The 26113-nt window shown below is 38.6% G+C and overlaps 1 long non-coding RNA gene across 1 annotated transcript in view; it reads left to right on the forward strand.

Annotated features, from left to right (window-relative positions):
• Positions 1-26113, forward strand: part of LOC120539749 — a 245028-nt gene that overhangs the window by 174896 nt on the left and 44019 nt on the right. The window contains exon 3 of the long non-coding RNA XR_005635670.1: positions 6471-6616. This is a non-coding gene — a long non-coding RNA (uncharacterized LOC120539749). The remainder of the gene's footprint in view (positions 1-6470; positions 6617-26113) is intronic.

A 26113-nucleotide genomic window follows, 5' to 3' on the forward strand; every position in this document is an offset into this window, starting at 1 on the left:
ACAGGGCCATGTAAGTTTGGATTTTTTTTTCTCCCTAAATAATAAAAACCATCATTTAAAAACTGCATTTTGTGTTTACTTGTGTTATATTTGACTAATGGTTAAATGTGTTTGATGATCAGAAACATTTTGTGTGACAAACATGCAAAAGAATAAGAAATCAGGAAGGGAGCAAATAGTTTTTCACACCACTGTATATGTTTGTATATATATATATATATATATATATATATATATATATATATACACTGTGTGCACAATTATTAGGCAAGTGAGTATTTTGACCATATCATCATTTTTAATGCGTATATTCCAACTCCAAGCTGTATTAACTTGAATGCTTATTGGATTTAAGCACGTCAGGTGATGTGTATTTGTGTAATGAGGGAGGGTGTGGCCTAAGGAGATCAACACCCTATATCAAGGTGTGCAGAATTATTAGGCAGCTAGTTTTCCTCAGGCAAAATGGGCCAAAAAGAGATTTAACTGACTCTGAAAAGTCAAAAATTGTAAAAGTCTTTCAGAGGGATGCAGCACTTTTGGAATTGCTAAGATATTGGTGTGTGATCACAGAACCATCAAACATTTTGTTGCAAATAGTCAACAGGGTCGCAAGAAACGTGTTGAGAACAAAAGACAAATTAGCTGCCAAAGATTTGAGAAGAATCAAGCGTGAAGCTACCAGGAACCCATTATCCTCCAGTACTTTCATATTCCAGAGCTGCAACCTACCTGGAGTGCCCAGAAGTACAAGGTGTTCAGTGCTCAAAGACATGGCCAAGGTAAGGAGGGCTGAAACCCAACCACCACTGAACAAGAAACATAAGTTGAAACGTCAAAACTGGGCCAAGAAATATCTGACAGACAAAGGTTTTATGGACCGATGAGATGAGAGTGACTCTTGATGGACCAGATGGATGGACCTGTGGATCAGTAATGGGCACAGAGCTCCACTCCAACGTGGAGGTGGGGTACTGGTATGAGCTGGTATTTTTAAAGATGAGCTAGTTGGACCTTTTGCATTGAAGATGAACTCAAAATCAACTCCCAAACCTACTGCCAGTTTTTCAAGACACTTTCTTCAAACAGTGATACAGGAAAAGACCATGATTTTTATGCAGGCCAATGCTCCATCACTTGCATCGAAGTTCTCCACTGCGTGGCCAGCCAGTAAAGGACTTAAAGATGAAGGAATAATGACATGGCCCCTTCCTCATCTGACCTAAACCCTATCGAGAACTTGTGGGCACTTCTTAAACGCTAGATTTACGGGGAGAAAAACAATACACCTCTCTGAAGAGTGTCTGGGAGGCTGTAGTCACTGCTCCACAAAAGCTGATCGTCAACAGATCAAGAAACTGACAGACTCCATGAATGGAAAGGCTTATGACTGTTATTGGAAAGAAGGGTGGCTATATTGGTCATTGATTGATTGATTTATTTTTTGAAATGTCAGAGATGTTTATTTGTAAATTTTGAGGTGTTTGTTTATTATTCTCACTATAACAGATGAAAATAAACAAGTGAGATGGGAAAATTTTCATTTTTCCTTTAGTTGCATAATAAATCTGCACACTAATAGTTGCCTAATAATTGTGCACATATGTATTCCCCTGATGATGTTCACACTCACATTTCCGTTGTGAAACATTCAGGTTTATTAACATTTTGGATTGACTGATAGCACTGTGTTTGTTCCATATTAAAATTAATCCTCAAAAATACAACTTGCCTAATAATTCTGCACTCCTGTATATATATATATATATATATATATATATATATATATGTATGTATGTATGTATATGTATATATATATATATATATATATATATATATATACTGTATATATATATATTCTATATGTGTGTGTGTGTTTTTAATTGTTTGTAGTTTGTGGGCATTTGTTTTATTTTGGTGGTTAGTGGCTAACATTCCATCTGTATCTTTAGTTATTTAATTAGCACTGCTGCCTGACAGCTCAGATATCATTTTTGTCCACAGTATCAGTCCAGCATAGTTAGCAGATGCTTTCCTGGCCCTCCGGGACAATTAAAAGACCATTGCACCATTATAATCCACTTAAAACTAGTTTAGTTCCTCCTTTCTCATTGACTTCAGTGCATTTCATTTACTTCTGCGAAGTTCCCGAGCATTTCCATGACTTTGCCGGACTCACAGCAAAGCAAACTCTGCTGTATGCACTCATCAGTAACAGACACCAAGTATCTTTTCTGTATATGGTGTAAGTCTATAACCAAAGATCTTGGATAGTATTTTATATATTACATTAAGTAGGGATATGCCACAGTAATTCTGGCATTCCATTATGTCACGTTCTTTGTGGATAGCCTGGATAGTGACGAGTCCCCAATCCTTGGGCATTTCCTCCTTTTCCACTGTTCTTTCATCTGTGTGTGTAATACTGTTGTCAGCTTTAGGATGACAGCTGACATTTTTTATTTGTGTGTATGTGTTCACAAAACGTTCTTGTACCATTTGTAATCCAGGTAATTAAAAAAAATGTAAATGGTTTGAATGCTTTCTCATGGTGCTATATACTGTATAACTCCATAAAAGCAGTATTTCAAAGATCTAAATATGACAGGCACCTCATGCAGAATTGCCTTGCACCTTGAGAGCAGTTTCACCAGGATAGACATTCCACTACCCACGACAATGAGCTGAATAAGCAGATTATGTGGGAGAATGGATGGAAATAGTTAATGAGTATTGACATATGGGCCAGCTAATAGTGCCTGTTTATGCTCGATACCGTCAATATTATGCCATCAATATTAGTCTGAGTTTGTGGTTATGGTCAGTAAAAACACAAGCACAGTGTTATTTATTTTTTACTTTTATTAAAGGTAAACACATTTGTTTAGGATAATTCTCATTTATGCTCCACTAGGCATTACGGTGGCATATAGAAAATTTGAATTTTGTTAAACTATGGTCATATTGAAAAGTTACTTCATTCCTGTTATTTATTTATTATGTATTATATTTAAGTTTATGAAGATAAATCCAAATGGCTTGTGTCGGACAGAGGCAAGAAAAGTAAGAAAATGACATACCTAGATGATATATGCAGTAATGTGCCTTGTGAAGCCTGAGTGCTTTGGACATTTACAGTAATAGCCAGTCTGACATTCTGAAACGTTCCTCTGGATGTTCATTACCATTGCAGAAGAATGGCAGTGGAACATGTTATCAGCCCAGAGTATCACCATAGCAACTGCTTGAAATGCATGAGGTCCCCTTCCACAAAGCATTCACAGGTAGATAAATTGTGTTGGCCTTCATAAAGCCCTTCTTTTCATGAGATCTGACAAAAACAGAGATAACCAATTAATAAACTCACAGTGTCAGGGACATATAAAAAGGCAATTCACTAAAATGTCATCTTCTTTTCTAGAAAGAAACCAAAAATGTTTGATGTTGAAAAATGTATTGATATGTTTTTATGTCAAGTGTCAAATAGTACTTCATTGGCAAAGGATTTTTACATAAGTTCAAATGTTTAATAGTTAGTCATGTATTTTATAAATGAAGAAATATAGTTTAAAAAATGACAAGGTCCTACTAAACAAGAGAAAACTATGCAATTAACTGGCAAATATTTCTTTCATAATTGAATCCATCCATTTAATGGTTCTTGCTTCACAGTAGCGTATTACTTATACAAACTCATGAAACCTCTTTATGATATTTTCTTGCACCTTTTACTTTTGTAATTAATAAAATATATTAATTTTTAGGAGTTACTTATTTCATTGTGGTGTGAATAGCATGAAAAATATAAAACTGTGAGCTTCATCTACAGTATCTCTGCTGATTCAGATTGTATGCTCATGACAGCGAGTGATGCGATTGAATCGGCACACCAACAGAATGTGGTGCTAATTCTCCCAAGAATAAGAAATCTCCTTAGTGACTTGCATCGCTGTTTTCCCTGTTGCAGCCTTGCTGCATGTGTTTACCCACTTGTTTATTTAGGTGAAATTTGTGAATTTAAATGTAATTTTATAATAAAAGCAAAGCTTTAGAATCTAATACCAATTAAAATCAACTAATGACACTTGTAAATTATGTGGTGTCCCTACATGGCATTCAATAATTTTTCACTGCAGTGTGAGCCTTTCTTGGCCATGGTGGTAAGTTAGCTGGTGATTGGTATCCTTGTCTATAATTATTGTTTCATCATTTTGGTCTGTTGTATTTGATTTTGGTGTTCATTGAACTGTTTATGTAATTAGTTTTAAAAACAGGCAGGTTAGCTGGATTGGCGATTCTGAATTGACCCTAGTGTGTGCTTGGTGTGTGGGTGTGTTTGTGTGTGTCCTGCGGTGGGTTGGCACCCTGCCCAGGACTGGTTTTAGCCTTGTGCCCTGTGTTGGCTGGGATTGGCTCCAGCAGACCCCCGTGACCCTGTGTTCGGAATCAACAGGTTGGATGATGGATGGATGGATGGATGGATACAGCATAGTTAATTGAATCTTAAACCTTCCTGTAATAAAGGAGAAGGATGTGGCCTGCCAAAAGTGCTGTATAAGACTTATGTACACTCTTGACCTACACTGGCCTGGTCAGGATGAGGACTACTAAATAGAGCTATATAAAACTTAAAGACGGAGCTGCTATATCAAAAGAGTGTCCCAAAATGAATACTGGCTCCTGACAGGTATGACCGTATAACATATTTCCACCACCTGAATAGTGTATTTAACGAATAGTGTAAATGTAGCATTCACTAAACTTTTAATTTTCTATTTAACCTAAAGTCCCTGCGACATTAACATGACTTCCCCAGTGATTCTCAGTCACAGACTCTATTTGCATAATCTTTGCAAGTCAAAGGCAGTTGACAAGCAGCACGCTCCTGTGATTGACAGTCATGTAGTCTGATAACTTCAGTGACCCAGTCCATCCAGTAAATGACTAACACAGACACATTGAAACAGGTTTGATTTTGTCTTTGTTTAGAGAGGTATGTTGTGTGTATGTGAGAGTTAAGAAGCCATGAGCACTCAGCTTGTAATACAATTTATATACTGTATATACTCGCGGAGAAGTTCTCCCGCTAATAAGTCGGGACTTGGTTTTACCGTATAATTTCTGGTATTTTATAATGTCAGTCATATAAGTCGAATGCAGAAAACTCATGCTATTGTTCCAAGAAATTATGATATGCTAATACCCACCTGAGAGAGAAACCAAAAAGCACACTGCCTTTTTTTTTCTTTGTATTATGCCTACATGACCACATGGTAATACCCAAACTATTCCGAACCAAAGTTTGCACTGACTTGTGTTTTTTGTGTCTCACACCCTCATACACCTTTATTGTAAGAGCATCCCTTACCTACGATGGAGCATTCGATCAGAAGAAAATATGAAGCAGGTTTTAAATTAAACATCGTTGAAGTAGCGAAAGAAATTGGTAACTGCACTGCTGCAACAAAATTTGATGCATCTGAGAAACTTATGCGAGATTGGAGGAGCCAAGAAGATTTTAAATTTAAGTGTTGCATTTTTGAATGGGCATATAAGTCAGGGTCTGATTTTATGATCGATTTTTCAGGTTTCAAGACCCAATTTATACGAGAGTAATGCAGCTACGAGAAGTAAGGAACAAAGATGTTTTGGACTTTGCAAACAGAACAGGGGCTTGTCTGTCTGATGTGTCATATTTTACATACCAAAACAAAATGGAAAATATAGAAAAAAAGAGCAGACATATCTTGACATAACTCAAAAGCATTCATATGTCAGGCAGCACATTATTGCCTTAATGGGAATCTCTAGGAATAGCAATTTTTATAGGTATAGCATATTTGTCTTAACTCATTTTAAAGTTTATGAGTTTGGAAATTGCCACCGACTTAGGGAAACAGTCATCACAAATGTAAAATTTAAATTGAACCCCAAAGTGATTCATATGCAGGTATGCTGTCCAAGATCGATTCCCACCCCAATCTTTATATTGCCAGGGCAAGCATCATCTTCTCACAACCCTGAAACAGATTATGCAGATTAGAAAATGCACAGATTAGATTAGAAAATTCACAGATTAGATTATTATTTGCTCATCATACTGAAAGGGAGAGTTTGTGTACGGCTTTGTTAGCTTATTATCGTTTTTATGATTGCTTGTGATCTGAAAGGCTTTCGTGCTGTTATTTTGATTGAAAGATGCTCTGAGAAATGTGCAAAATGGGAATCGTAACAACTTTTGCCTTTGTGCTCCCATGTGCTTGCCATGCTTCCAGAATAGTAGTTTCACTTTTACATCACGCTAGCTGCCTCCTTTCAGTGTATCTTATTGAAAAGGTTGTGCTTGCTGAACTGTGAATGCCTTCTATGCTAGGGGTGGGTGGGCCATTGATCTGAGGAGATAGTAGTTCTTGTTATAAGTAGGCCTAATTTGGTGTTCAAATACTTTCTTCTTTATGATTTCTTCACAGGTGGCAACAAATCCCGTCTGCTAAGCTGAAGATTACAATGGCTTGTTGACTAAATTAGTAGCACTTGATTACGGTTGTCAAACCTTGGGAGCTGCTGTGACTCAAAAACTGCAGTGGCTGTATCTTGAAGATTAAGGAAAAAACACGTAAGAGCTTACCTGAATGATTTAATTCTAAGTGTTGATAGTACATCCTTGTATTTAATTTATATTCTCAGTTGCCTGTCATTAATAGACTTTTGCGTTTTTTATTATAAATGAAATAGAAGTGACATAGGGTTCAAATAGTATTCTGTGAAAATGAGAAATAATGCAGTGTAATGTAGATAAAATTAAAGAGTGCTTGTAAATACATTTTCCCCCTGCAGCAATTTTTCACACTGTAGAGTTTTTGATAGCACCAGTGGGGCTGAACACTGGCTGACTTGGACCATTCAGCTTGCATATGATGTAGTGTTATAAAATACTTTATAAAATTCATAGTACAGTATGCATTATTTAATGTAAATATTTCCCAAAGGCAGAGTTTATTGTAAAATGTTTAAAACAGTCAATGATACCATGCACAGTGTGTTTAAATATGTGCAGGTGTGTCTCTGTATTATAACATTCATACATATACAGTATGCCAACTGCAAGTGAAACATTGTGAATTGAACTACTGGTGCAAGGTGATGAAAACATATTTCTCAAGAAAGTTGTGCAATCCATGGAATGTTGAAATGTTGAAATCTTACTTAAAAATTTCCATGAGAAATGTGCTAGATAACCATGCCCCTGCTGTAACATCTACAAAGTGTCAGTTGCTGATTTACAGTAAACTTGACAAAACTTGATGATGCCTTGGTAGTTTTCATTTAGCTGAAGAATTATACACATGTTTCTTTCAACGTTCCTGAAATGACCAAACTCTTGCCGCTATATTTAGAACTTACACCATTACATATAATACGAATGTGCTAATTGATTTGCACTGACAACATCACTACAGTCTCAGAATTTCCTGACTGTGCCATGTATATACAGTATATGTATTGTCAGGGATGCCAGGGGCCATGACCCGGCTGGGACGTCATGAGGGACCGGATGTGGGTCTGTGCCCACCCTGGATCACGTGGGGGTTGCCTTCCGGGTTGCTCTGGGGGCCACGGGTATAGGGCATGGAAGCTCCACCCTGTAGGGGCCCGTGGTCACCAACATAACCAGGGCGGACACCCCCTCGTGGTCTGGTGGAGATACAGGCCCTCCTCCAGTCCTCCTGGGCATCCCGGCTGGGCTCCTGCCTCGGCCGGATGTGGCAGATGATGGTCTGGAAGTGGGGCGCCGCCTGGCGGTGACCACGGCCCTTACAGGGCTGGGCTTCTATGCCCTCTACCCGAGGCCACCAGCGTAACCAGGACGGACGCCGCCTCGCGGTCTGGAGGAGGTACAAGCCCTCCTCTGGTCCTCCTGGGCGTCCCGGCCGGGGTGCCACAGTATATTTATATTAATTGTGTTTGATAGTACTATATGAATGGATGGTGTTTCATAATACAGTTCTGACCAGAGTAAATTTTGCAATTAAACATTAAGAAAATGCATCCATTTTCTGAGCACCCTTATCCCATTGCAAGTTTACAGAAATCTTAGATTGTGCTGCTAGGATTAGGTACAAGACAAGAACAAACCCTAGATGGGACAAGTGTCCATCACTCACTCTTTCACTTTCTCAGGAAATACTCCTCTGTGATCACTCATAGACCCAAGACCAGTTACTAATTCATGCAAGCTGCACATCCGTGAGTTGTAGGAGGAAATGATAATACATAGGAAAAAGATGAAAACTCCACTGTTAGTAATTCTATATATATATAAAAGTCAAAGTGTGTATGTTCCAGCATCACGTCTGAACGGCTGGAGCGATTTTCATGAAACTTGTTCCTCATTGGTTGACTAAAAATACTGTAGGGTGAAATCAACCATAACCCACCCCCTTCTGGGTAGGGTGGCGGGTGATCTTGCAGTCTTGTATACATGTTATCATCCAGTTGACACTCGGAACGACCACCAGAGGGCTAACTAGAGGCGACTGCCACCATTTTTTATGTTTGAGCGCCACCACGCCCCTGTTGCTTTTCAAATTAAATAGAGTTCTATACGTGGAAGTGTGTGTGTTTGTCCGGCCCGGAAGGGAGACGTAGACTCGGGGTGAGGGCTCCAGCTCCAAGGATATGCAAGTGAGTCCAGTACACTGGCAAAAGGAAACCTCCTAAGAAAGACAGTCGCTTAGCTGCTAATGCACAAACGATGCAAACACTTTGGCAACATGAATTCTTCTAGCAGAGAGATGTCCAGAGTAGTTCTGACGATTTAAATACTTTCTAGGATCCTGTGCTATATATCAGGCGACTGCCAGCATTCTTTATTTTTGAGCAGCACTGCACCCCTGTTGCTTTTCAAATTAAATAGAGTTGGCCGGTTCCGAGCGTCAACTCGATGATAACATACATAAAACACCACAAGACAAGCACATTAGTGAGTCTTTATCGATCCATCCATTATCCAACCTTCTATATCCTAACAAAAGGGTCAAAGGGGTCTGCTGGAGTCAATCCCAGCCAACACAGGGCGCAAGGCGGGAAATAAACCCCAGGCAGGGCACCAGCCCACCGCAGAAAACCCACACAGACACAGGGAGAACAAACAAACTCCACGCTGGGAGGACCCGGGAAGCGAACCCAGGTTTATTGTTTGTTAACTTATTTTTATTTTTAAAGTTGTTTTTTTAATTATGTTTTTTTCAAACAATTAATAAAAAACTTTATTTTCCTCCCGGGCAACGCTGGGTATTTCAGCTACTGGTATATACAAACTGAGGTCTCAGAAGCTTTGAGACAATAGTGTTAATCACTGAAAGGACCAGAGGCTGAACTGCTTCTACATCTGACACTTCGGTTCAACATTATACATTATCAATTATTGTAAAAGTAATTAAAAACTGATCTCTTAATGAAAAACATGTGGTATATTGCAATAATGGCATTGTTGCTGTAATGCCTGCACCAGGGTGCAGCCAAATGTTATGAGCAGCATGAATGCAGGCAGAATGCTTAATCATTGCATTCAATAATGGTTGCAGATCCAAAAGATGAAAGCAATATGGCAAAAGGAAGCACTTTGTATTGTTCTGATTTAAATCAGCAGGGGATAAATGGTCTGCTTTTTCTTTCTTTATTATTTCACTGCTGGACTCTGATTTGTTTATGAATTTCATTACCTGCCATATGCTCTACTGCTGACATCAATAATTCAAAGGCATATGATACTGTCTCTGTGAGTCTACTTGTAGCTGTAAAATTTCCTTACAGTGCTTATACCACTTTCAAAGATTTTTTTTTTAAAATGTAGTTTATAAATAGACAGTGGACCTTGAAGCTTCATCATGTGAAGCATACGACCTTTTGTATGTTTGTATTATGTTAACATTTTTCAGCAGTGTGTTTTACAGTGATGTCTAAAGCATACTGTACATGGAACTACCTTCAAATATTGAAAGAATGACATTAGGGCATTATTGCCTATTTATTAAGATGATTGCGTATAACAGAACATAACAAGGACAGACAATTTATTTCACACAACAAACCTGTAAGAAAAAATGTGTGTATCTATGCCCTAATGACTACTGTCACCTTCAAAGTAATCTCCTTCCACAGCTACGCATTTAGTTATATGATGTAGCTATTGCTGTAAGCCTACCTTGATCTCAGTTTTTGGAATACCCTTGAGTTTCTTTGCAATGTTCCGCTGGATGTCAGAAATGTCTGAAAATATTTGTGCTTTTATGGCAGTTTTTACTTTTTGGGAAGAGCCAGAAATGACAAGGGGCTAAGTCAGGTGAATAGGGTGAATGTTCCAATCTGGTAATTGATTTCTTAGCCAGGAAGTTGAGAACACTGAACGTATCATGGATTATTGCATTGTCATGATGGATGATTGACTACATGCGTCGTTATTCACACCGTTTTGCCCTTCCTTAAATCACTTATGACATACAAACACACTTCACTTTTTTATAGCAACCTCCCCATATGCCACTTTAAACAGCTCCAACATTTCAGTAGCACTTTGTAGCATGGGCACAGTTACACAGTCGTTCTGGATATTAAATTGTCACACCTCAGCTGTCAGGAGTAGATTGGTCAGAAATAAGATAAATATGTGCATGTGTTAGTGAATGTGCACTGTGATAGACTCTCGTTCCATCCAGGATTGAAGCTTCCCTTGATCCAAATGTGGATGGGATATGTTTTGGCCTCCTAAGAATTTATTTATGACTAGAAGGTTCCAAAAATGGAATGGATGGATTAAATAACTCTTTTATGTACATTTTATAGGTATTTTCAAAGTTCCTGCCCTCTCTTATAATCTTACAATCTGTATACATATAGGAAAGGACAGAGAATTGAACGGAAGACATGGCATCAAATATCCTAGTATAATATGGTGACATCAGCATACAGTGGTGCCTCATGCTTTGAACTTAATTAATTTCAGGAGACTGTTTGAACTCTGAAATGTTTGAAGTCTGGATCAGTTTTCCCCATTAGAAAATAATGGAAAGTGAGTTAAACCTTTCCCAGACACTAAACAATACCCATTTCGATAAACCTAAACAGCAAATAGACAGAATTTTAAGTAAAAATAATATAATTAATGACCCAAATAATTAATTTAAACCTGAAAACAATAAATAAAATACTTAAATACTGTATAATAAAATGAAAATTGCATTTACTGTACCTTAGTGAGAAGTGCTGATGTCTGGTGGAGAGGAAGAAAATGGTTACTGTTAGGAAGGGGAGTCACCTCCCATAAACATGCTCTGTGATGAGTTAATAGATAGGAGTTGCATATAAAACCAAAAATGGTAAAATAAAGTGAAAAAAGCACTGAAAAACCACAAGCGTAACGCAGGAGATGCTTTCACAGCAAGAGAGAGAGAATACTTTGGCACACAACAGATGACGTTTACACTTGCTACGTAAGTGCCATCCGTTGTTGCATTTTTTCACTGCGCTCGCAGTTTGAATGTAGAGACATTGTTTGAACTCCGGATCGAATTTCTCTCGATATTTAGCAATCGAAATCTGGAGTGTTCGAAGTTAGAATCATTAGAAGAAAGAAGCACCACTGTACTTGCCTTTTTATTTTTCATTTCGTTGAACTTTACATACTCATGCTTTTTTTTTTGCACTCTCTTAAATAACCAGTTCATATTACTGTTGATCCATTGTCAGTCTAAAATGTGATGTTTTTACATTTTGTATACTGTGTTCAGATTTTCCTCCCTTATCCCAAGATATATATGTTGAGTTAATTGGCAAGATGAAATTGGCCCCTAATGAACGAGTCACTAACAGAAACCCAACAATGCTCCTCAGACCTAGGGCTTTTAGTCCTTGAGATAACGTATTTTGCTTGGATAATGTGGTTTGTTGGATTTCTCAGCTGCTATTTCATGGTATTTCTTTGCCATGCTCTGAAGTTTCTTAGGGATACCCTGACCTCCAGGTAAGTCCCAGCACCTTAGGTATGTGAGTATGTCACTTCAGTATCAATTGGGGAAAAAAGTGAATATGCTCAATTTCATCAAAATGAAAAAACGTGTACCATTTCAACAAGCTATTTTTGTTTAGCATCTCACAAACACTAAGAATAGTATGCGTTTAAATGTGGATTGACCCAGTTTTTTGTGCATACATACTGCTTCATCCAGGTGTTGTTGCCACCTACAGACTATCATGACGCACAGGAAATCCATACTAATGTCACTCTACCAATTCATCTGCACCAGTCTCTATCTATTTAAAAAACACTTCATGTTTATTAGGAGAAACTAATGACACAGTATAGGAAATTCCCTAAATAAGTATATTCAGTTAATCGTGTTCTCATTTTTGAATGGTTTAGCTGGTCATACTATCCAAATATGGGAATCTCCCAAAGTGAGGAAAGTCAGAGGGCACATGCAGAAATTCACTTGAGGTGACTTTAGTACTGAAGTGAGGCTCATCACACTTGCATAGTACTTGGGGAAATCTCAGCAACCTAAAAACAAGAAAGTTTCTAATTTAACAAAGATATTGAATACCTATGTATTTACATTATTAAGCACTTTTAAACCCAACACCAAAAGTTTTCAGTCACACTTTCTACAAGTTACCTGTGTATGACTGTAGAGCTTGTTCTTGATAAAATTAAGAAATTGGTAGCACATTTAACATTCGTGTTGACAGGCAATATTCAGCAACTCTTCTCTTGCAGTACTTGACATTTTAACTAGTTTTGGGACTGATGTTTGTATTTTCACATATAGGTCTGGAATTAGTAAACCAAATGTACCTTTCTTGTATTGTCTTGGTAGATATAATAGCTTTCCAATGTTTCACATGTACAGTATATTGCTTTTCAGTATTTTTTTTTTTCTGTTTTAAAATCTGCTCCAGTTATTGTGGTGTTTGTCTCAGAATACATGCAATGTTCTTTAGACTACTTAACCCTTTTATTAGTTTAAAATATATTCCTAAATTTGTCACATGCATTTTAGGAATATGAAATCCATATTGAGTAAGGGTCCTCAATGTCTGGGCATAAGTGTATATTTTAGTACACCATTAACAGAAATGTAACAAATGCAGAGACTTGTTACGATGGTCTGAGAAACAGCAGTCAATGTAGGGATACATTTTGTGGCCACAGCTGTGGAGATTTGTTTCAGCCCATTTGTAACCATAATATGTCTGTTTTCAAAAAAATGAATGGATACTTACTTAAAAAATTATTATTAGAAAAAATCCTGAGTAGACCAGCAAGAAATTTGTATGTAATAGAATATTTAAGTCTGCTCACAATTTGTTTAAAGTATCTAACATATTGCATTATAATACATCATTTTTTCTTATCTAGTAGAATTTGAAATCAACAAATCTCATTCCAATAGAATTAGTGTAAAACCTCTATTTTTATGTCTTGCTGTTTGTTAGATTTGGCAAAAAATAACCTTGGATTGAAATATGCTTGTCTTTCAGTATTTAGGATTACTTATTTATTTGTAACAAAGCTTGAGGTGTTCAAAGACCAATTGAAGCTTATAAAGGAAAGCAGGCACACTCAAGGTTATAAGAGACAGTATATATATTACAAATTTACCATTTCCTTAATGAAAGTGTACGTATGTATGCTTTACATTTTAACTGCTTCTTGTTATACCATACAAGATTGTGACCAGTAAGGGGTGCCCCAGACATAAGTACTAAAGGGTCCAAATAAAGTGTAATTTTATTATGCAATAAATACCTTTTGCAGGTTATTCCCGCAAACGTCAGATATCACAAGCACAATTCTGAAACACAAATCTAATCATCTCCCTCTGCAGTAAACTCAAACAGCCAAGCTTTGCCCCCTACCTCCCAACTCCCCAAGTGAAGCGGTAAAGCTCCATTTTGTTTTGGACCCGGAAGCACTTCCAGTACTATGGCATTTCTTGATAGAAGCACTTCTGGGCCACATGGAAGCTGCTCATAACAGAGAGTTTCTCTTCTGGCAGTGCCTACTACAAATCCCAGGCATCCCTGGAGGTGTTCCGTTCTGAAGAGCCCTGGCACCTCTCATTCTGGGGGATGAATTGCCTGTCCATTATTTGATCCTCCTGACTGCGACAGAAATGTAGGATAGGGAGTTGTCCTCAATCCCAGCCGGGATGCCAGTCCACCCACTCCTGCACTCACAGCATGTACAGCTATTTTTCTTATGAGCAAATCAGTAGTAAGAAATGAGCAAGTGTGCAACTCAGTAGTTTTATTTTCTTCCTCCAGAGCTGTGAGGTGTACTTAAGACTATAAAATTCAATTGAATGCTTATTTATTGTTAAACCTGCAGAGTTTCTATGAGTAAAAGAATCCATTGTTAATTAAAAAATATCAATTAGAAGCAAATAATTGCTGACAAAGTATTGTCTACTGATATATTCAAGTTCAAGTTTAAGGTCGTAAGTACAAAGAACAATTACATTCTTACTTTCCAGTCTGACCAAGTCACCGATCTCTGGCACCATGATGAACAAATATTACTAGTCAAACATGCACTTAACTTTGAAATTTCTGGATTCCTCGTCTACCAAAGCAATTTAGAATTGCAGAGTTTGAAAGTTAGCATTGGGAATTGTCCTGTTTAATTTTTAATGTGTCCCGCGCCATTTGCTCATTGTACCGTATTAGTATAATAATCATCCAGCATTTTTAAAAGTTCCATTCTTTTAAGAGAGATCATAGATGACAACGGAATTTATGGATAGAGGATTGATCACCAAACAAAAAGCAAATACTTTTTGCATGATTGTATCATTCAGATTTCATACTTTAAACTAAGCAGAAGCATTGCTTGCTCAGGCAACACAGGGCTGCAGAAGTTAGCACTGGTCCCTCAAGCTCCATGACCATTCATTTTTTGTTTGAAATGTACACATGTCTGTGTGAGGCTCTACTCCAGCTGCTGTTGTTTCTATTCACATCCTAAGGATGTGCATGTCATTTCAATTGCTGACTAGAAAACACTTTTGGCCCTTGAAGAAAAGTGGTTATGCGCTTCTTATGAAACACAGCACCCCAGGTCACTCAACCAAGGGTGCCACAGCCTTTGTCATGCTGATTGTCATGCATTTGCAATGTGCTTCATTGCCATCAGATATCACTGCAATTCTTTTTCTGATAGCCAAGTAGCATAAGCAGTGTCAAGTGGCTATGCCTCCACTTGCAGTGGAAAGGACCCGAATCCCACTGATGCAGGAAGTTTGCACCTCCAATTCTTTGGTCATGAATCACTTTTTGTTGTGCTCAGAGTGTATGACTTGCATTTGATTTCAATGATCAATTAGCCAGTGAAATGTGCTTCACTCTAAGCAGAGCTCACCACAGTTCTTCTCCCTTCAGCAATGCCCCATGCACACCTTGCTTTCTTTTCCTGTCAGCCAGGGCACATTCACACACCTATGCTTGCCACAAAAATGACCCAAAGCTTAAATACGTGGCCGAGGTAGCCCACACCTCCAATTCTTGGGTTGCATTACAAGCGTCATATCATAAGCTCTTGATTAAGACAAACCTCAAGGCCCAGTGGTTTCTGAGTTTTTGCATGTCTGACAGACAACCCTTAACTCTTTAAGGGCTGAATATTTTTTCCACCAATAGTTACAATAAACCCACCTGCAGTATTCTTCATTTTCATACACACAAAGGCACCAATCTGACTGGGAGAGTAAATCTTCCCCTGAGCCTCCACCCAAGCATCTCCATTTCACGCACAAATAGTCTTATAAGGTACATTTTTTTCTACTAACAGGACACAGGTGAATAGATAATGTTAATGTTTAAATCTTTAAGGGCTGAATATTTTTTCCAAAAAAATAGTTTTCTGAAAAGCACACAAAGCAATGCTTTCACACATAAATCCCCACAAAACGTCTGTTGCTATGTGCCGTGGCTGCTGTTGGTGCACATTTCGCATCTCTGGTGGCAGTGTCTGCACAGGGGTCAGCAGGAATGCACGGTGGGCCGGCTGCCTGGCTGTCTTCGCACAGAAGGTGGGTGGCTGTGCCGTTCGCAGTGTGACGCAATATGGTTTGTACCTCCTGTCATCATAAGTGGTGGTCCTCCCAGGCGAACATTGCTGTAGGTGCACCGGCTACACGAAAGTATTCAGCACCACGATCAGCTGGGGACTGATCAGATGATGCCAGTACCTCACTTTCGTTTTCTGATATCCATCACTTGCATCAAGCTCGGAGTCTGACAAGTCAGAGTCCTATTCCACGAAATTACGTAAAAAGTCCATGCTTTGCACATTCAATTTGGTCTCTCTCCAGATGTCGGTGCCATTTTGGCAGTTGTTTGCTCTTCGCTACTCATGCATGTATTTGGAATCGAGGTCAAATCAACAAAGCTATGTAACTTTCCTTTGAACTAAAATGTAAGGGTGAGTTCTGTTGCGACTTACAGCTGAACCCTCTACCCATGAATTTTGACAAAGACGACATTAGCCCTGAAAGAGTTAGCAATTTATATGTATAGGTGTTCAGTTGGAGCTGCATCAGAGTGCATGTGAGCAGGGCAAATTTGTTGTACTGATAAGCTAATTGGAGCCTGTCCTAGGAACACAGATTTAAAGTTTGTAACGACCACACTTCATAGACCATACTGGTATACCATCTCTGATACCCAGGCTTTTTTGGAGTCTCCACTTCCCCTAACTTGCACCTGTTTAGAATGTTGAAGAAGACTTGTGTTGGTGAAGAAGATCCATCATAGCACACAATCAGTGTACAAAATAGAGCCTCAGAGCTGGGAGGTAGCTAAACACTGCTTCACCATAACCCTTTAAGCTAATTTAAAATGGTTGTCTCTGATGCCCTCAATAGACATGTTGCTACAGTAGAAGCCAAAAACAGAATAAGCCAATAACATTGTTGAGTTGTAATCAGACCATAATTGCTTAAATAGTACTGTTGTGACAAGCACAAAAATGGAAAAACACCTCTCGTACCTTTACATTAAGTCATTTGTTCTTTTACATGAAGTCACTGAAACAATTGATTTGACAAAATGCTAACAGAACAACTTGTATTGAGCTTCCACACTGGTGGATGTTATGCTCAGGTATATTTTTTTCTCTGATACGCTATAGACAAAAGGTGCCAGTTCACATCACGAGTGAGAGTTGTTGATTTCAAGACAATCAGAAACAATACAAACTAAACTGAGTATCTCTAAAGTGCAGTGTTGGCAATGAAGGAGCATCATTGTGGAAAACCTGAGGGTGCCCAGTCAGCGATGTTGCTTGTCCTTTTATAGTACAGTGGAGAAAATGTGCCATTATTTTAAAAGTAGTTATTGCTGAACTGTATATTACCTTTATAGATAGCTGCCAGTACAGAGAGAGTGCAGTTCTGAATTAGATTCCATTTGAAAAGAAGACTGTTTGTTTCCCTGTTGAAACCATAAAAGTATTACGGTGAACCCAAGGCTATTGAGAGTTGGATTGATCTCCTTTCATTTTACATTTTAGATTTTCATCTAGCAACTTGCTCATTTATAGCCTTTTCTAATGGGAAATGATGCTCATTTCATTATCTGTAAAGCTTGCTCAATTAATGCAGTATTGACGTACAAGACCTCAGCATGCATACAAATGCACTAATAACAGGAAAATGTCATCATTGTCGTTTAACTGAATGCTGGAATTTGCGTGCTAGTATTACCACTTTTATCATTTACCTGATGCCATAAATATGTTAACATATTTTTAGCTTCAGATGAGTTTGAAAGGATCTAAAACAAGCAGTGAGCTACAAAACAAAAAATTACAGTTACCTCAACATCCACCACTCATGCCCAGGATAGCTGTAAAACATTTCTCTAATTCCTCTGCCACTTTAATTACCCTCTCATCTGAGACTCTCCATTCCAAAATGGCAACCACAAGACAGAGCCAAATGCAGTCAATCGCAAAATGATATAATGGTTCAAGAATTGACACCGTAGGGACAGAACTGACCCAATTAGCTGTTTGTAACTTAACCACTCCAATGAGGTGACTTTATATGAGGAATACAAAATGAAAATCACACCACGATAAATGATTTGTTCATTAACTGGGTACAGAGCCCCCTGACAAAGAAAATAAAATTTTGTTGAGTAACAAACAGTATGCTAGAACTACAAGGCCGAATGAAAGAAACAAGTGCTTAGACAGTTAATCCCCAAACTGCCCTACATACAGTTATATTAGCAGATGACAAGAGTCAAAAAGAGACCTTGCTGAATATATTAATCTGGAGCCTGTTCAGATTATCTTGAACATATTATCATAAAAAAAGAGAAAAATAGCACCCACATCAGATAGCAGGAAGTCTGTGTTTTTACAGTCCGTTTAAAACTCCAAGCACACAGGGGTGTCAGACTTTCATCCATATTATAAAGCAGGGGGATATCAAAACACATACAATTTTTATCATCTTTTTGTGCTCCGCTTTTCTTGTTGAGAGTCACATTGCCAACACACCAACCTAGACAGACCAGACCATCCTTATTTCCATTAACTTCCTCAAATCTTTGGCTGAGAAAGTCATTTTTTTTTAAATACATCCAAATAGGCCGTGTAAAATGTGTAGATTAGGTTAATTGGCAAGTAGAAGTATACATGATTTGGTCCTGTGATGGACTGGCACCCTTTCAAGGCTTTTTTCCTGCCTTGAGCCCAGTGCTACTGAGACAGTGAATTAGAGACACGAGATGAGTTATTCTAAGACTAACATTTGTCAGTACTTTAATTGCTTACATTTTGGAATAAAAGAGAGCTATAAAAATAAAACATAAATGCATCCATCAAATTTTAAGCATGCTTAATCCAGTTAAAGATCACAAGGAGTATGCAACCACTATTGGGAGTATTTTGTGCAATGCAAGTAACAACCCTATATAAGTAGCTGATCCATCACAGACCACACTCACTCATATATTGCCAATATAGAGTCTCAGATTAACCTAACGTGCGTGTAGAGGATCAGGGAGGAAAACTGATGCATGTACGGAAAAACTGTTGCAGTCAGTATCTGGGCCTGACTTTGATTCCTGGATTTTGAACCTCTGAGACAACACTAATATAACAGTATGCTACAAACTCGACAATTCCTAAGCACACAAAGTCCTGAAAATACACAAAATTCCCACTAGTTGTGGAAGTAACTGTCAAAAGTTGGCTTATAATGAAGCAAATTGTTTTCACAAAAATGCTCTGTGGCAAAAATAAGCTGCAAAGAGCACCAAAGGTATAGAAGAAAATGCCTTTAAAAGGCATTCCCAAAAACTAAATCCAAAGTCCAACAAGCGTTGTAAAAGGGGCACAGGTTCAAAAATTGTAGTAAATCACAAAAAGCAAACTAACAATAACCTTTAAAAGAACTCACAACCACCAAGACCACATTCTGAATGAACTGTACAGGAGGGCAGTTACTATGACAGTGATGGCCTTTTGGTGGGCCACACACAAACCAAATAGCACATAAGAAAAGATGTTTAAACATAAAGAAAGTAATTAATGAACAAAGTGAACATAAACAATTAACAAAACAGACAACCAGGAGACATTTTAATCCCAGCCAGGTTGGGAACTCTGGCTGAAACAAAAAACAGTAAACCAATGCAAATCAAAAGATATGTGTGTAAATACATGTATGTGTTTCAACCCAACATTGATTCCTACCTTACTTCCAATGCTGCAAAATATGGTTCACTCCTTGCTGCCCTAATACCTACTCTAGTTTGTTAAAAATAAATACACTCTGCCCATTAAAGTTACAAGGGGCGCAAGGAAATAGCAATTGGCAGTGATGGCTCATAAATCAGTTGCCCTGTTTTCAAATTCCATGCCTAGTTACTGTGCATTTTGCATGTTTGCCCATGTCTTTGTGGGTTTTCACCCTAATACTTCTCCCACATCCACTAATATGCACAGGTTAGGGTAATTCGAGACTCTAAATTGGCAAGGGTGAATATTGGTGGTGCATCTCACCGGCATTTTGCCACATTGCTGACATGGTCTCCAATGCTCATGACCTTAACTTTGATTAAGCAGGTTTGAAAATGTAGGCTTGTACATTGTAATTGATTGTAATTTCATTTGAGATGGTGGGACTAGGTTGTATGCTAATGTGCTTTTGTTCTAGTAGTATATTGGAAATGAACTTCTTTAAATTGTAAATTAGAAGAAACTTTAGAGACGAACATATTCCCTGGCGATGGAGATGTTTATTCAGATACAGTGAGAAGAAAGGCAAGTAATGATTGATTAGCATCATTTGTAGGCACAGATATGTCAGAGTGATTAAGGATTGGATCATTACACAAACATGTTGTTGCGTTTAAAATGAATATTGATATCCAAGATTTTTGGATATGTGCAGTGCAAACAAATTACAGTGATTAATTGGACAAGGTTATAGTCCTTGGGGTGTTTTAGTTGGGACAGCTGTATTTAAGGAAGCCTGACACCCCACAGAGAAGGGAATTGTGCCAATTTCTCAGCTGTGAAGACAGTGCGCATTGCTGCTGATGACTAACCTTGAGTTTGAGCTGAGGAAGAAATCTCGTCTGCCAGCAAAGTTAAATTTACAAGCTAAGTATATAAAATACATGACATAGACAAAGCAGTGAGTAAATAACTAAAATAATCTTGTAATCTGCAAAGAAATCTATTCTAGGTGATTATTCTATACTATGATTATACTGTACGGTCCTGGAGGGCTGCAGTGGCTGCAGATTTTCATTCTAACCCTTTTCCTAATTAGTGACCTGTTTTGCTGCTAATTAACTTCTTTTGAATTCTTTTCAATTGAATTATTTTTTAAGATTTGTTCCCCTGACTTTCTTCATCATTCCTTTGAATTGCTTCATTTCTTTTCTTAAATGACACCCAAACAGAAATGAAATGTAAAATGAGTGAGCCAACAGAAGACCAACTAAGTCAGGGCCTCAAACTCCAACCAATTTCACCCCAACCAGTTGCCTAATTAGGCTCTGATTCTTGTTGTTAATTAAACCCGTTTTTTTTATTCCATGGCTTGTTGCTGCTCACATTGTGCAATAGAATACATTTCTGACATTGCTGCTTTTCTCTTTTCTAAGAACATTGGGGACCTTCACCTTTCCTTATTTTCAGATATTGTATGATGAACACAATTTGCCGGTCATGTTTTGGCTCATTTTGTATCTCATTATTTTGTTGCAGCTAATTAAGGAGAAAGAAACGATTAAGAGATCTGAGTCTTCCAGATCTAGTCAATTAAAATTAATTCAGAAGAAGTTATTTAGAAGCAAAACAGGTCACTAATTAAGCAAAGGGTTAGAATGAAAACCTGCAGCCACCTTGGACCTCCAGGACCGGAGTTGGGGACCCCTGCTCTATACTATTCTACAGATTCTCAACTGTCCTCCTTCTTCTTCTTCTTCTTCTTTTGGCTGCTCCTGTTAGGGGTTGCCACAGTGGAAAAGTTATAACTGCAGTATAAAGCAGTCGAGTATAGACTTGCATCTTACCTATAAATGACACTTCAGTGTGCTGAATTCATGTTGCTTTTCAGTGAAATCAAATGAAACAAAATAAGGGAATTGAAATTAAATTAATTTATGCATTTTTATCAAAATGTATTTTTTTTAATTGCAAAACTTTTGAGTGGTTTAGTCCAGCTTATTTAAGAGTGGGTATATAAATATCATTCATTGATTTGTTTTTCAGTGTGGAAACTCAGTTAATTCTCATCAGGGTCACAGGAGCTGGAGTCTAATGTCTTAGCAGATTCATGCATAAGGCAGGAACCAACTCTAGAGAGAGCACTGGTCCATCAGAGGATACACTCATTAATACTGATTCTTCAAATTCACATTACTCTGTTTCTTCAAGCAGGTCACGGAGATAATTTTAACAATTATAACTTGTAATGCTCCCGAGACATAGGGACTGCAACCAATTACAAGTTTGCTTGCTGTGGGATCTCTCTTCTCCTCTTCTCTGAAACGCATACTATATAATCAGGTTGATAGTTAAAAACTGGAAAGAGGCAGTCAACTCATTTATAAGGTGTGTTTTCAAGTGGGGGAAAAAAAAACAAACTGATTTTTCAGTGATGATAGGAACCTTAGTCTTTCTCCTTGCTTGCTATCTCAAATACAGTAAATCTGAACGCCTCCCAGCTTTTTTGACTGACTTATGAGGATGAAATGAATCCTTTAAATTGTAGTGTCATGGTGATACCATTGTGCTCCTGGAGGTGGTACAAGATTATCTCCAGCCTGCAGCAGCCTCCATTTCTGCTGTGCAATTGAAATTCCTCCTCATCATAGTGAGTGTATGATTGTGGTCTTCTCAATGGGCATATCTCTCCACTGACTATATGAATCCACTGTGCCAGATGAAATTGAGAAATATTTTGTGTTCATAAGAATTACTTACAAAATCCTCCTAATCAGATACAAGGGGGTCAAAGTTTCCCCTTTTCTGAAAACTTTGAAAAAATGGGGATCGGTATTATAGGCCTGTGGAGTGTCTTTTTATGCTATGTCGTGGTTATTGGTCATAAATATGAGAATGTTTTTGATTCTTTTCCTCTAAGGAGTCTCTCCCAGAAGGTTAAAAATTACAAATTTCAAGTATAATCATGTGGAATATTATTTTCAAGGTTAGTGATTATGAATATGATGTTATTTTTGATTTTTGACCCTTTATTAGAGATCTAACCCTCTATAGACCTCTATCAGAAGGTGAAAAACAATACTTTTTTGTTACAATCAAGAATATTAAGACTGTACATATTTAAATTAAAGCACTCTTTTTAATATTTTAAATGTTTAACACAGCTGTTTTTCTTTATTATGTACTTCTACCGGGCGGCACGGTAGAGCATTGGTAGCGCTGCTGCCTCACAGTAGGGAGACCTGGGTTCACTTCGCGGGTGCTCCCTGTGTGGAGTTTGCATGTTCTCCCCATGTCTGCGTGGGTTTCCTCCAGGTGCTTCAGTTTCCTCCCACAGTCCAAAGACATGCTGGTTAGGTACACTGGCAATCCTAAATTGTCCCTAGTGTGTGCATGTGCCCTGTGGTGGGCTTGCGCCCTGCCCAGTGATTTATTCTTGCCTTGTGACCTGTGTTGGCTGGGATTGACTACATCAGACCCTTGTGACCCTTTGTTAGGATATATAGCAGGTTGGATAATGACTGACTGACTGTACTTCTACCTCATAAAGTAAATCATTACATTTCTTATGAACATTACAAATTTGGTTAATTTACACTAATTCAGACTTTTTCAGCGTTTTCCCATCTTGTGTCAGTTGTTTATAATAGACAATGTCTGCCACCACAGATGGGAAAAAGGTAATATACTGCTCAAAAAAATGAAAGGAACACTTTTTAATCAGAGTACAGCATTAAGTCAATTAAACTTCTGGGCTATTGATCTGGTCAGATAAGTAGCAGAGGGGGTTGTTAATCAGTTTCAGCTGCTTTGGTGTTAATGAAATCAACAACAGGTGCACTAGAGGGGCAACAATGAGACGACCCCCAAAACTGGAATAGTTTAACAGGTGGAGGTCAATGACATTTTTCCCTCCTCATCTTTACTGATTGTTTTTTAAATAGTTTTGCATTTGGCTACGGTCAGTGTCACTACTGGTAGCATGAGGTGATACCTGGACCCTACAGAGGTTGCACAGGTAGTCCAACTTCTGCAGGATAGCAATATCAATATGTGCCATTGCCAGAAGGTTTGCTGTGTCTCTCATAACAGTCTCAAGGGCATGGAGGAGATTCCAGGAGACAGGCAGTTACTTTAGGACAGCTGGACAGAGCTGTAGAAGGTCCTTAACTCATCAGCAGGGCCGGTGTCTGCTCCATTGGGCAAGAAGGTACTGGATGAGCACTGCCAGAGCCCTACAAAATGACCTCCAGCAGGCCACTGGTGTGAATGTCTCTGACCAAACATTTAGAAACTGACTTCATGAGGGTGGCCTGAGGGCTCAACGTTCTCTAGTGGGCCCTGTGCTTACTGCCCAGCACCTGGGGCTCGATTGGCATTTGCCAAAGAATACCAGAATTGGCAGGTCCACCACTGGTGCCCAGTGCTTTTCACAGATGAGAGCAGTTTCACCCTGAGTACATGTGACAGACGTGAAAGGGTCTGGAGAAGCTGTGGAGAATGTTATGCTGCCTGTAACATCGTTCAGCATGACCGGTTTGGTGGTGGGTCAGTGATGGTCTGGGGAGGCATATCCATGGAGGGACGCACAGACCTCTACAGGCTAGACAACGGCACCTTGACTGCCATTAGGTATCGGGATGAAATCCTTGGACACATTGTCGGACCCTATGCTGGTGCAGTGGGTCCTGGGTTTCTCCTGGTACACAACAATGCCTGGCCTCATGTGGTGAGAGTATGCAGGCAGTTCCTGGAGGATGAAGGAATTGATACCATTGACTGGCCCCCACACTCACCTGACCTAAATTCAATAGAACACCACTAGGACATTAAGTTTCGATCCATCCAACAGTGTCAGGTTGAACCTCAGACAGTCCAGGAGCTCAGTGATGACCTGGTCCAGATCTGGGAGGAGATCCCCTAGGACACCATCCATCGTCTCATTAGGGACATGCCCCGACGTTTTCAGGCATGCATAAAAGTACATGGGGGCCATATAAAGTACGATTTTGAGTTGCTGCAATGAAATGACAGCAAAATAAACTAGCCTGCCACAAGAGTTTTTCACTTTGATTTTCAGGGTGTCTTTAAATTCAGCCCTCTGTAGGTTGATAATTTTCATTTCCATCAAATGATGTGGCATCCTTTCGTTCCTAACACATTACCTAGTCCATATCAGTATAGATATCCAGCATGATTTTTTCCCCCATTGAGATCTGACTTGTTTTCAAAATGTTCCTTAATATTTTTTTTTTCATTTGGTGGCATATGTTTTAAGTTGATTAGTCATTGTAAATTGGAGGACTTGCATACTGTGCAAGGCTCATTTCTCAGCTCCTGCTTTGAATCAAATGCTGCCGGGGGCATCCTTTGGTTTAAAGTCCAGTGCCTTTGCCAGTGGGTGACACTGCATACGTATCAAGTATCCATTATGAATAGCATATATTTGTTAATAAATAAACTTATTTATACTTTAGGAACACACTTTTTTATGAACAAATGTTTTTAGTAGTCAAATTTTACTGTGGCTGTTTTTTGAAATCTCAGACTTGTTTGGTTGTTATAGAAATACAGTAATGCAAACTGTGGAAATGTTGTCTCGGCTTATGATCATGATGCTTCTTTGTCTTCTGATTGTGTTATTTTTGGACATCAAGGTGTCATCAGTACATTGAAAAATTAGCCTCTGTTAAAGCTTTCCATCCTAACTTAGGAAAAATATTTGAGTGTTTACTACAGTAAGTGATACTAGCATTATAAATGTGTCACACATTGACACATAGCCTGTACTTCAAAGCAGCACCAGCCTGTTTATGAAGCAAGTGCACAAGGAAAGCAGTAATTAAGTTGTTTTGACTCTACAGGCACTACTTTAGGTAGTATTCCCTGAGGTCTGATTATTCACAGTGATTTCAGTGGGGACCTGTTCTGGTTAGAAATGGAGATAAGATCTGAAATTAGGGCTAAACGTCTCAAAGAAAAGAAGAAACACAAACTAAAAACAAAAAAGAGCATAATGGAAATAGATGATGTGACAGCAGCCATTTTGCGCCAGTATGTTCGCCACACATTAGCTATTAGGTGGTTAAAGGGGTGAGAGAGATAATTAGCCAATTAGAGACATGGGATGGTTAGGGAGCCAGAATGACTAGGCCATGAAAGGCCTGAACATGGGGTTGCAGCCGGCTCTTTTTGAAGGATGCCCAGGAATCTTTAATGACCACAGAGAGTCAGGACCTTGGTTTTACAGTGTCCTCATCATTTCACTGGGGCAGGGGTCCTCAATCACGGTCCTGGAGAGCCGCAGTGGCTGCAGGTTTTTGCTCCAACCCAGTTGCTTAATAAAAAGCACTTATTGCTAAA

The sequence above is a fragment of the Polypterus senegalus genome, chromosome 1, assembly GCF_016835505.1.
Source record: "Polypterus senegalus isolate Bchr_013 chromosome 1, ASM1683550v1, whole genome shotgun sequence".
In the NCBI taxonomy this organism is placed as follows: Eukaryota; Metazoa; Chordata; class Cladistia; order Polypteriformes; family Polypteridae; genus Polypterus; species Polypterus senegalus.